The sequence below is a fragment of the Triticum dicoccoides genome, chromosome 4B (genome assembly GCF_002162155.2).
Source record: "Triticum dicoccoides isolate Atlit2015 ecotype Zavitan chromosome 4B, WEW_v2.0, whole genome shotgun sequence".
Lineage (NCBI taxonomy): Eukaryota > Viridiplantae > Streptophyta > Magnoliopsida > Poales > Poaceae > Triticum > Triticum dicoccoides.
The window spans coordinates 35,759,801-35,772,669 of NC_041387.1; the positions used below are offsets into that span (position 1 = coordinate 35,759,801).

A 12,869-nucleotide genomic window follows, 5' to 3' on the forward strand; every position below is an offset into this window, starting at 1 on the left:
GTTTTTTGTTCTTTGGACTCAAGAGTAACTCAGAAGTTTGAACAAAATGCTACTATGATAATATTTCTCAAACATATGAGTGGTTTTGCAGGATCAAATGGTGGGAAGTATCAAGTCCAATATATTATGGATTTTGTACATCTTGTATTTTCTTCGAATGGAAGTTGATGTCGGTTTTTTGATCGATACTTGGCTCTTCCATAGTGTTCTGTACAGTGATCGAACACTTAGTCTCTTATAAACTTGGCCCGTATTTTCTAACATGCCACGACTTATATGTTGACTTGAGTATTTCTTTAATGGTTGTAGCGAGGAAAACTAATGAATCTTCTATATATGTTGAATAAATGTGTTGGTTAATGGCATCTTGTGATCAATAGAAGAGTGCAATTGTTGGTATGTCTACTACAAAGTGAACATGATTTGAATATTTTGAATTTAATTTCAAGTTAATATATGGAGCATTTGCATTTGTGCTGAAATGTATAACCCTGCAGTAAATGTGTCGGCAGAAGTATTGGAGGTCGCAAATACTGTCAGCATAGCATATTGACAGACAAACTATCGGCGTAGTAATGGCAGTTGCACTATTTGTTGGTATAGCATAGTGCCAAATGATCTATCAGCATAGCACAGTCTGTGCTGAAGAATTTTCTGCCGCTATAGCCCTCACCACCCCCGTCACTGTCCGTGGGCATAGATTTATCTGTCGTAAAGACCTTTCCCGGCATGACTATGGGCGACAACTCCTTTCTGTCGGCAAAGGACTTTGCCGACACTAAATGTGTCGCCTTAGGTGACCTATGCCAACAGATTGTTTAACGCTGCTTTGAGTGTCGTGGTGTAGTGCATGTTCATAAGTCATTTCTACGTTGTGCACCACGACCAAGGCAGAAGGAAAAACGAGAGAACTTAATATTTATTTGCTAATCGAGAAATAAGAGATCTAGTAACTCCTGGGCGTCCTCAGCGATTTGGATTCCTGGCCGTTGGATCTGGCTGCTTGATGCGATCTGGGCCATTGGATCTTCCTCAGAAATCACCTTAGCTGTCGGATCAGATTGAAACACTATTGCAATGAATAGTATTAGAACTAGGATGCCACCGCCTGTAATTCCTAGAGCCCGTCGAGGGCATTTTCGTCAATTCACGTGATTGGAAAAGTCCCCAATAGTGTGGAGAGTGAGCATTGGGTCATTGCCCTCCACCTCCCACCTGGTCTCCTCTCTTCCCGCCTCCTCCCACGAAACCCTAGCCGCCGCGCCGTGCAGCCGCCGCGCCATGCAGCCGCCGCCGCTACCGCGCCCTTCTCCTCCTTCCACCTCCTGGCCGGAGCCCAACCACCGCTCTCTCTCCCTCCCCCTACCACCGGCCTCTCCCTAGGTGGCGGCCAGATCTGCCACGGCCACAGCCACGACGGAGGCTTCTGGATCCGCGCTGCCGTCGAGCTGGGCACGACCATCAACCTCGGACCACACTGCCGCCACCATGGATGCACCATATCAAGGTCTCCTCCCCCGTCCCCCATGCTTCTTCTTCTTCTTTTCCTTCTCTCTCTCTATCTCTCTCAATCATCCCTGATGTGTTCAGATTTGGTAGGCTTGGTTTCCTCCCTGATCATGATGCGTGTAGACGCATGCACAAGTTAGGTCTTGTGATCTATTTCAGGAATAGCTGCTGCTGCTAGCCTTGTAGTTAGTTATATGTTCTTCGTATGTAGGATGTGTACCAGGTTCTTCGTAGGTAGTGTGTGTAATGAGCTTTTGTTGTCATGTACCTTTGGCTGGACCATTGCACTGGTTATGTAGATATATCCTTTTGAAGTTCTTATATCCTGGTGCACGAAAACCACACAAGCCTTTAGAATATGTACGTGAATTGTTTGACTATGGTCACCTGACCACTACTCCGTGGATGGTTGGTCCTTCTGCCATTAGGCAGGATATCTTTTGTTTTCCTCTACGAACTACAGGTGCTTGAAATAAGTCAGCTGGTAGCCAGTTCTTCAATAAGAACAACTGAGACAGATTTGAAACATGATTTAGATGTTTCAGAGGTGGTATATAGCAGTTCATTGTCCGTGTATATTTTACTGAGACTACAAATAAATTTTAAAGCTACTGATTTAGGCTGAGTAAGCAAAACATATAAACAGGAATAAAGTAAATTATTCTTTTAGCAAATCAGAGTGAGCTTTATTGATCCAAGGATTATCTATAGGAATTGCAAGAAAATCATGAGGAATTTCTTTCAGGTCGCAATGGCTGACAAAGAGCTTCAGGTTCATGGTTCACCAGGTTCTGCTGGCTCCACTAACAGTTGCCTGCAAGCACTTGCACAGGTCAGCTGAGATACGTCTTGCAGACCTACGAGTTGATTCTTCTAGGATCTAATTTTCTAAACGAACTTTCAGTTGCAATGCACAAATATGTTGCTAGATGAGGTTTAGAACTTAGTTGGCAGAAGCTATTTTAAGATTAGTATATTGTAGTATTTCTCTGAGGGAATTCTGTGAATATTTGGTCATTGCCAACAAATCTAAAATAGAATGGAAGTGATTGTTTGGAATGGATAATACTCTGCTGCTCATGTCTGTTACTTTTAATGCATACAATATTTTGCTTACATGTTTGCTAATAAACTTCTATGAGGACCCCTGCTGGAGACATATGGAGTTGAGGAAGAATGCAAGTGAATGGAGCTTGTTGAGTTGTTGTTCGCCTGATCATACGTGATATGTCAAGTGTGAACTACCCATTCTCCGCCTCTCCTACAGTCTGTAACATAAGCGTTAGGCCTGAGCGTGTGAGTCTGTGAGAGTAGATGGTAGGTCATTGGATATAAAAGGGGCCTTTAGTAGTCCATTTATCTTTCCAGAATGAAGTTGGAAGAGCAGGAGCTCCTCTGCTCCACCCTTCGGATCCCTTCCTCTGTAGTATTTAGTTTCTTTGTTGTATGTTGTATTTAGTTAGTACTTTTCAGATGGCTTAACTCCCTTTCTCTGTAGTACCTGGAGCCCATAAGTGGAGGTGTTTGTTCCTCATATGCAACCTTATTATCTGATAGATAGATTGTGAAACACAGCAGGAGTTTGAGTTTATTTTCATTCACCAGAACACAACAATAGTAGTAGACTCCCGTAAAAACCAGCAGTCGAACTGAACTAGAATACTGTGTGTATTTTAGCTTAAGTAATCTAGGATTCACTCCTGGATGTTAGAGCAACATATTTCAAAATGTAATTAATTAATGTTGCTTCCCACGAAGTATATTTCTTTTGTTTCAATAAGCATTATGCACAACTTGATGCTTTGTGCGACGTCGAGTTCATCTTATTATGTGAATATAGTGGTTGGCATGCTCAATTTGTCCTCATTGGCATCTGAACCTGAGGCTCCCGACTTACTCAAATGTTCTCCAGTCATTCCCACCTCTCCTACAAATGTGATGAATTTGGCATGGGTATGCGTATAGTTGGAATGAGGCACCATGGGAAGGATTCAAATCTCTGAGAAGTGTGCTAAATCAATAGTGCCAAGCCAATCGGTTCAGTTTCAACTTCAAAAACATTAGGTGATTGAAAATGGCATGCAATATTTCTGCAACAAGGCTCCCTAAATATTCCCTATGTTCTAAACTGGATTCTGACAAGGGTAAAGATATCTGAGACATCCCTCATTTTATTTTAAGACCATTACTTTTTTGCCTACCTCTCCTCATATAATCTCTAACATGGCCGACTCTCTATTCTCTATGGTTTAAGGTGTACACCCTGCTATTTGGTCAGAAGTTTGGGAGTTCATATTTGGTTGTTTGATCTCGAGAACACCTTTGATGACCACGAGCAAATTGGGCGAACCAGAAGGTACTCGACTCATTCTATTCTTTTCTTGACTGCAATTTCCATCAAGTAAATATATGATGTATTCACACTCCATTATAATCAATAATTGCCTTACTGTAAAGGACTCATTCATTTTGCGTTCATTAATCTTGAACTATAGATTAAATCTTTTTGCTGCATGTTAAGTTATGTGTGAAAGTATGATTAATATGAGGCACACATTCTTTGTTTTATGGATAATACCTTAACTGCTGCATGTATATCATCACAAGCAAAAAATGTGTATTTTTGAACTTTTTTCCTAAAAAATATATTTTCTTATGTTCTTGTGTATTTACGTATGATGAGTGTGTGAGGGCTTATGGCTTTTATGGTGATGAGTCATGATTGTCGCTCATCTCCACTACCGGTAATTTATTTTACACGGTCACCATCCCATCTCTTGTTGTTATGTATGGTCGAATTAAAAGAGGCTTTTCCTGCATTGTTTATTTGTATTAGATGACCAGTACAGGAAGTTGTAGTAGCTTCCCCGTCCTTTTTGAATGTAAATGATGGTAAGAACGAGTTAGATTCTATGTCGACCGGCTGTGCATATTATCACAGGATGTGCTATGTTGGATCGTATCGATTTTACTGATGTAGTACATGATTTTATATTTTTTACTAGCACATATATATATACATTTATTATTCTTTATACAAAAATAAACATATGTTGAAATCTACTGATAAATGGAAGTATGCAACTCTTGCTTACTAATATAGGATACTATTTGCATATCTGACCAACTTCGATTTAATTTCTGCATGTTCTTACCTTGGTGACCTTAGTGCACAACCTTATACACTAATGGGAAGGAAATATAATACATAAAAACCTGTGAAAGACCTGGTGGACAATAATTTAGCATGCTTTGTTGTGACATTTTAGTCGCCTTCTGCTTTATTGTGACTCTTTCTATTCATCCATTTAGGTACTTCTAGGACACGGACAATTTCCCTCAAGGTCAAGACCTCACATCAACGCTTCCAAGCCCCTGATGAGCCTTTTCCTTTTTTTTAAGTTTCTTAATGTCACTTCTATAGGTTTACTTGAGATGTTATGTTGCATATGTTGTGCTGAGGTTTTCCCACTTCCCTTTTAACTTCTCTGAAGTTGATCATCACATGTTTATGCAATTGGACCAAAGCGACGACATTACTTACAGCTAACCCGGTTAACATAACAGTTATGAACTAGGATGAACTTATACATGTAGAGAGAGAGGTTGTTTAAAGAATCCAGTACCTTTGTGTTTGCCTACAGAATTCAATATTTGTTCATGCGGTCATCCTCGGCCTCTCTCTCTCTCTATCTCTCTCTCTTTCTATGTGTGTGTGTGTCCTGACTCTTTGTGCCTGTGTTGACCATTTGTTTGTCCATGCGATTTTACTGTGGACTACTCTTTCTAATTTGGCTTGTAGATAGGGTCACTTTTAGATATTCTATAGGGTGATTACTGTTGTTGCAGCGCTGGATGGCATGTAGTAGTGCTGGATCCGGTGGCTAACCGTCGCCGTTGCCTGTCCTCTTTGAGGCGAGATCCACGCTGCTCCACTCGGTCCAGGTTCACCCACCTCTCTCTCTCTCTCTCTCTCTCTCTCTCTCTCTCTCTCTCTGACGGCTGCTACATCCATCATTTTGGCTTGCAGGTTGCCGGCATCATGAAGCTTGATAAGGTTTCCGGCCGGTTTGCCACATAACTTGCAGTCTAGGTCGTGGACATATTCGGGTTCTAGGTCACAGAAACAAAATTTGGAGTTATTTTATCTGGCTCAAAATGTTTGGCTCAACAATTTGCTGCATTAGATATCTTTTTGTGCTTATTTTTTGTGAATTCTACAACTTGTAGCATTGAGCTAAACTGACATTTGTTTTAGTTAACTTCCATTCCTGGATGTTTTTAAACTGATATTATTTCCATAAGTTCAGGTTTGTACTTGGCTTTATCAGAATTAGAATATGCAGAACATGTGTTGGAGAAGTGCCCATTTGGTTTTATGAAATAATATTCATGTTGATTGCATTTTGTTATAGGAATGCTCAAAGAATCTAATGTTTGATCATGTTGTTGACAGGCTCTGTTATGATAATTCTTTGATAAGGTGGTCACATTCCACATGAAGAAGAACCCGTAGTACCATGTTTTACCATCGTATCACCACTCTGTTTGGCTTTTGCTTTCTTTTTATTTTCCTGCTCTGAGTACTCGCCCCCTCATGTTGTACAAGTGAATGTTTGTTCTTTCTTTTGAACTAAAAAATCTGAATATATGAGCTGAATCATGCTTCCTACAAACTTGATTATTACCTACTTGAGTATATTGTTGGGACCGGCACCCCGTGCCAAGGCGCGGTACCAATCTAGTTAAAACCATTACTTGCAATGAAGTGACCACTACATGCCGTCCTAGGTAGTCTTAAGTCATTAAAAAAATACACACCACACGTCTAGTTGATTCCTTTATTCATGTCAAGAAATAAGAAACGAGGTGGCCGGTAATGCACCATGTCTAAGTATTTTTGGATTATTTGGTTATAGTATGCACTATGAAATAATATCATACACTATTATCATATTGGTGCATTTGGTATTCTAGATGTACCTACTTTTCACTAGAAACATGGCCAAAGTTTGTAATGTTTGACTTTTGTAAAAATATATAGGCACTACATTATGGAACGAAGATAGGGCTGGATCAAAAGCTCGTAGCTCGCGAGCTTAACGAGCGCTCGATAGTTCGGCTCATTAAGCTCGTAGCTCGCTTCTTAATGAATAGAGCCAATCATTGATTTTAGCTTGTTAAGCTTAACGAGCTTAACGAGCGAGCTAACGAGTTTCACGAGTAGCTCGTTAAGCTTATTAGTAACAACACAACATGTTTTTTCATATTACGTGACAAACTTTTTGTAGCAGCTCAGCCAATCTATTTAATCTAATCGACATATGAGGCAACATACTACTTCACTTCTTTTTGTAGTCACGATATTTTATCTTGAAAACCATACCTACACATTCATCATGTATATCATAACACATTATAATCTGTTAACGAGCGCTCATGACCTTAACGAGCTTCAAACGAGCCGAGCCGAGCAGGGTTTTCTGCTCATTAATCTTAACGAGCCAAGCCTTAACGAGCACAAGCTTAATGAGTACGAACTTAATGAGCCGAGCTGCTTGTTAGTCTAGCCCTAAACGGAGGGAGTATATGATACTACCCATTATGAGTAGGCCTTAAGCTTGATTGTGCTCACCCACAAATATTGGACAAGGGAGATGCTAAGTGTTCCCCATGTATACATGTCGCATACATGCATGTCCTCATCCTCCATCGATGATGGTCAGGACAATCCTCCATTAATCGGAGTGGTTGTACTATAAATAGCACACCAGTGTTGTTAAGTTGTTCATAGCCAGCCACTATTACTAGTACTAGATGACCCGGTGCGCCAAATGGCACAGAGACCCATTTGAAACCATGTTCGTGTTGAGAAATATTTGCCTTTTTTAGTAATTTTATGTTTGATCAAGGATAGAGAACATGTCAAACCCAAAGTGTTTTGAACGTGTATTTGGACAATGTGCCATTTGGCTCTATGTTACCCAAGTAAGGTGCAAGGTCCAAATTCAAGCATCAAGGGTAATGATTCTAAACCTTTTGTAATAGAAACGTTTGCATTTGTTAATAACTTCGAGTTTTACCACTGAGGGTAATAATTCTAAACCTTTTATAAAAATTAAGGAACACCTATGTTCAAACTATATACCATGTGAAGCTAATTCAAACTATGCAAGTTGAAATATTTAGAGACCAATCATAAAATTGCCGGCTCCACTCTACTGTAACGTGAGGGCCGGCTTGCTGCACCTTCCCCACATAATTGGCCAGAAGGTATTTTAAAATTTTGAATTGTCTACATTAGTATTTCTTAGACACCATATAGGAGATGAGAGAACAGTAAAAAAATTGTTAAATGAAAACTATGTACCTTAGCTATCTAAGGCTTATGAAAACTGCAATCTTTGAAAGAGGAAAACAACATTAGAAATCTTAATGTTCCTGGTCCTCAATAGTGTATTCATCTAAATATGTAGTTGATCACCCGGTGCAAAGTAAAAAACTTCTCATGATATACCACTGGGAACCTAAAAGCAAGTGATCACACATACAAACATTCCAAGGGCAAATGCGTAAACTCACAACTCAAACAAATTAGTAACATGACCATGTATGATTTTGCAGCTCAGAATCTACATAAAACATAACAGTGCAGGTAACCTCTACCTAAATCTCACTACTAACTTTATTCAAACATTTATTCCTAGATCATCCGTACTCCTTCTATGTACAAATCATGCAATATCTCTGTCTAAATCAATGCCAATGCATGCACATGCACAAGTCTGAACTAAACAACATATATGATATAGCATAATTATATGATCTAAAATAGATGCATGATCAGGGGAGGAAGATGGTGAAGCCAAAGATGAGCAACTGAGATTGGGGACCAACGACCGGCGAGCAGCAACCCATAGTGATGGCCGGCTCCATTCAACCATGACGCGAGCAACGCCGGAGCTCCGGCTTGGCTGCTCCTTCCCCATGCCCGTCCTACTCATCCTCCCGTGCTTCTCCAATCTCCACGCCAAGCATGAAAACCACACCAGCCGACTCTCTTATGGCGATGACCTGCGCCCGACCCAGAATCACAATATGTGGCGGCGCCGGATCGAGAACGCGGGGAGACGCTGTCCCGTGGGGAAGAGAAAGAGCATAACATGGTACAAAATAAAGTAGTCATTTTTCATGTAGTGAAATTTTAGTTTTGGGCAAGATGATCAAAAATAAAAATATAACTAATGCAACAGGAGAACCACATATGGAGGCACTCAGGTGGACAGACACAACAGTTCAAACAAACCCAAAAATATCTCATTGTTCACCTTAAACCTTCCGAGGTTTAAACTGCTAGTTGAACTGAAAGGCGTCGTTGCTAATCTTGGACAGTCGCAGTCGTTATACACTACATGCAGTTTTTGTTTAGGTTAATCTTAGATTTCCTCTTCCACTAGTAGAAAAAGGACCTTATGTGAGACACATTAGTCCCGGTTCGATTTTGGCCCGGTACTAATGGTATCATTAGTACCGGTTCGAACGGCTATGCATTAGTGCCGGTTCGTGTTGAACCTTTAGTACCGGTTCGTGCCACGAACCGGTACTAAAGGGGTGGTGGCAGGCTGGCGTAAGGCCGGGGCCCCACGAGCCCCTTTAGTCCCGATTTGTGGCACAAACCGGTACTAAAGGGCCAACCTTTAGTACCGGTTCGTGCCACGAACCGGCACTAAAGGGGGTCTAACCTATAGTCCCGGTTGGAGACACAAACCGGGACTATAGGGCAATTTTCAAACTTGAAAAAATCATAACTAAATCATCCTAATTCAGAAAAATACATATAATATATCAAAATTTGCAGAACAAGTTTTCCCTTTCGACAATTTTTTAAAATCACAAAATTCCAAAGGGAAAATAGAGTTTTTGGGCATTTTAGACGTTTTTTAGCGTTTAGTGCTAGGGTTTAGATTTCAGAGTTTAGGGTTAGGTTTTATGGTTTAAACCCTTAGTTTTGACTGTTTAGCATAGAGTTTCCAACGTTTTAAGTCCCGGGTTTAGGGTTTAGGACAATTTTTGAAATGACAAAATTGTAAAAGGAAAAAAGATATGCTCTCATTTATGTTTTTTGAATTTTGGTTAAATCTTGTCAAACCGGTCAAACAACTGATTCAAGAAATATAGAGTGTTACTAAATAATTGCGCAATAATATTAGTGTTACTAAATAAGTATCTCAGTTTTTTTGGAATTTTGGTCAAATCTGGTCAAACTGTGGTCAAACTATGGTCAAACTACTTATTCAAGAAATATTAGTGTTACTACATAATTATTGCTTTTTAGAATAATAGTTTCAAATTCAAACAGTGAAACGTGTGACTTCATGCTCAAGCTAAACTCTCGAGGGTTAATAGGATTCATATCTTACTATTGTTAGGAAAACAACAAGTGCAGACTTGGAAACAAGGGAGAATAGAACCCGGAAGTTAAGCGTGCTCAGGCTGGAGTAGTGAGAGGGATGGGTGACCGGCCGGGAAGTTAGGCGATTTGGAATGGGTGATCCACAGTTGAGCAGTTAAGAGAGGTGATTAGGCACTAAAGGCCCTTACGAACCGGTTTTAAAGCTTTGTTTTGTACTAGTGTTCCATGCATCTCACTACCGAGATCCGGTTTGAGAGCATCTTTCTTATATCACTCCTCGTGTGGCTTGCGTACTTTTGGAATGAGCAGAATAGTACTCAAAATCCTCTTAGCTGACATCTTCAACGTTGAACAAAACAACGATTGATCTAATGATGTCTTCATTTTATAGGAGCTCCAAAAAGAACAGTCAATATTATCTAAGGCTGTCCGTTCTCCATCTGTGAAGTGCATTTGCTCGGTCATCAACTTGGTTTAAAGAAACGATTGAGAGGCAGAGTAGGACCAGAAATAATGCAGTTCATCATCTTGAAAAATAAAAAAGGCTTTCCTTCAGACCAGTACATTGTCCCTGAGAAAAGAGACTTATAGTCAATATATAGCAACCAATTTGTTGAGCCAATAATCAGCACATATACTTCTCAACATTTAATTGCTATCTAATAAAAAAAACTGATTGGCAGGGACATGAAAAATATGATTACTTGTTGTCCATGTGGAAAAAGAATGCAAGATTGGTATCTATTTTGGCAGTGGCGCAGACAGGGGTCGGCAGGGGACCTGCCCCCCTAATCAGTGATTTGCTCCTAAATTTCCTATAAATAGTGCTTTTTTATATATATTTTCTCTCTAACGGGCCCTCCTGAACATGCAAGTTCAATGAATCCTGCCCCCATTACTGTATATCGATCAACCTATAGCACATGTTACATCATGAAAGAACTGAATAAACATGCTTGCCGAGTAATGCACATTTTATATGTGGTGCGGAACCTATCTGGCAATTATAGGAGGTCGCCGATTTTAGATTATCATTATGAAATAAATCTATGACCACACATATTGATGGTATTGACTCGTTGAATAAGTTTTCTGGGGGTAGCAGGCAAAGATGTTACACCACAATAGGGTTAATGCAAGTTAAGCCAGTGGAAATAAACTATGCAGACATCTAGAAACAGAGAACAATGTAACAAGCTGTAACGATGTATCCAAAAAGGGTGTGCGTAGGTGAGATCACCTCTACAATCATAATATACCACACTACTCTGAAATCTGGACACAAGTTGACCATGAACATATATGAGGCCCAGCATAAAGATAACATGAAGAATCTCTAGAAAAGTGTCACTAAAAAATACATCTTGTCAAAAGAAACAGCACAAAACCTGTAGAGAAAAAAATCTAAGGACAAGTCGAAAGAATAATGTGATGAGCGAAAGGACAGAAGAGGATGGAAGAAGAACAAACGTCAAACACACGAACGGGGCAGAGGAAGCTACCCCATCACCATAGACAAAATGAAACAATCGCCGACTGAGATGAACAAAGAACTGGCGCGTGTGCCGGTATCGTTGCTCTGGATGCAGAGCTGACAAGATGTAGGGCAATGATAGATGCTAATAGCACAAAAAACATTTAGCCAACCTCACTAACAATGTAGTAATTTACTAAAGGCACTCAAACAACATTAGCGCCTATGCTGTAGGAGTATCCGCATATAACATCTTCAATAGTTACATAAACCAAGGAAATCAAGTTCAGTATATATACAACGTGGCACAGTAGCGGCTAGGCAAGCTTCCATGGACCGAACAGTGATTCTGATGTACATATATGAGATGTCCAGCTCTGGTTTGAGACTCGGTAGTATCTCAGTGTACACAGAATCAATCATAATGTCAACCAAGATAAAGTACTTCTGAGTTTTGGTAAGCAAAGAACAAAATAACATGTAAATGTTGGCAAGAACATAAGGGTATGAAATCATGAGATGCCATCTGGATTAATAAAAGCGAGGAAAGGAGTTTCACTCTAATGTTTTTATTTCCATACCTCTAGAGTCGTTGACATCAAGTTCTATTCTCTCTTCCTTTGTGTGAGACCGCATAATAAAGTCAGAGTCATACATGAGCTTTACTACATGCATAACTAAACAAAGAAAGTAAAGGGGGAATGGAAAACATGGATCATATATACCTAGCGGCATGTCTAGAAGCAACAATCATATTCCTTAGAAAATAAACCGAAGGTTTTGTTCGAAGTGTTGCCAATTGTAGTGCAAATGTTAAAATATCAAATTGTAGACTACACAAGTAACTTCAATAATTAAGAGCTTGTGGAACTTCTTTCTTTATTGCATCAAGTTAACAGTGTGTATTATTACAAAATTGAAATTGCATATCTTGATCCTATAGATCTGAAGAAAATAAGGTTCTCCTATGAGGACAAAACTACAACAATCATGGTGAGGTAATCAAGAAATTAGTACAAAAGCCTGAAGCTGGTCCGTTATAGAACTCAGCTACATCGTCATATGTTGCTGTTGTGGTCTCGTTGTCGGGAAGAACTGCTAGTTGATCCTCAGCTTGTCTCTGGCTCACCCGGCCATCATTGTCCTGAGCAAGGCAGAGGACAATGATAACAATAGTCCATCAAGGTCAGAGTAGGGGTGACGGATCAGATTTCTGAAACTGGAGTGCACCAAAAATAATAATCTGAAATCATAAATAGGGACAGGCCAACAGATAATCTCTTAATTCGATAAGAATCACAAATCCCAGAAATTTTGACATAATTATCAAGGATGCTGATTCTGACGATATCCTCCAAACAAGGCTGGGGTGGGGGTTGGGGTCGTTGTCGTGTGGGGGGGGAGGAGAGAGGAGGAGCTGCGCCTGCCGCCTACCGCAAAGAAGAGGTTGGAGCCCCCTGCGGCTGCTGCTCC

The 12,869-nt window shown here is 40.1% G+C and overlaps 1 long non-coding RNA gene across 2 annotated transcripts; it reads left to right on the top strand.

Annotated features, from left to right (window-relative positions):
- The first annotated feature begins 1,209 nt into the window (after positions 1-1,209).
- On the top strand, positions 1,210-6,084 carry LOC119293287. Of its 2 annotated transcripts, XR_005143019.1 has the most exons (6): positions 1,210-1,507; positions 2,255-2,341; positions 3,422-3,653; positions 3,764-3,865; positions 4,822-5,454; positions 5,540-6,084. It is a non-coding gene; the product is annotated as an uncharacterized LOC119293287 (long non-coding RNA). The 2 variants fall into 2 exon arrangements; XR_005143018.1 differs by having other exon boundaries at positions 2,255-3,653.
- The last annotated feature ends 6,785 nt before the right edge of the window (positions 6,085-12,869 follow it).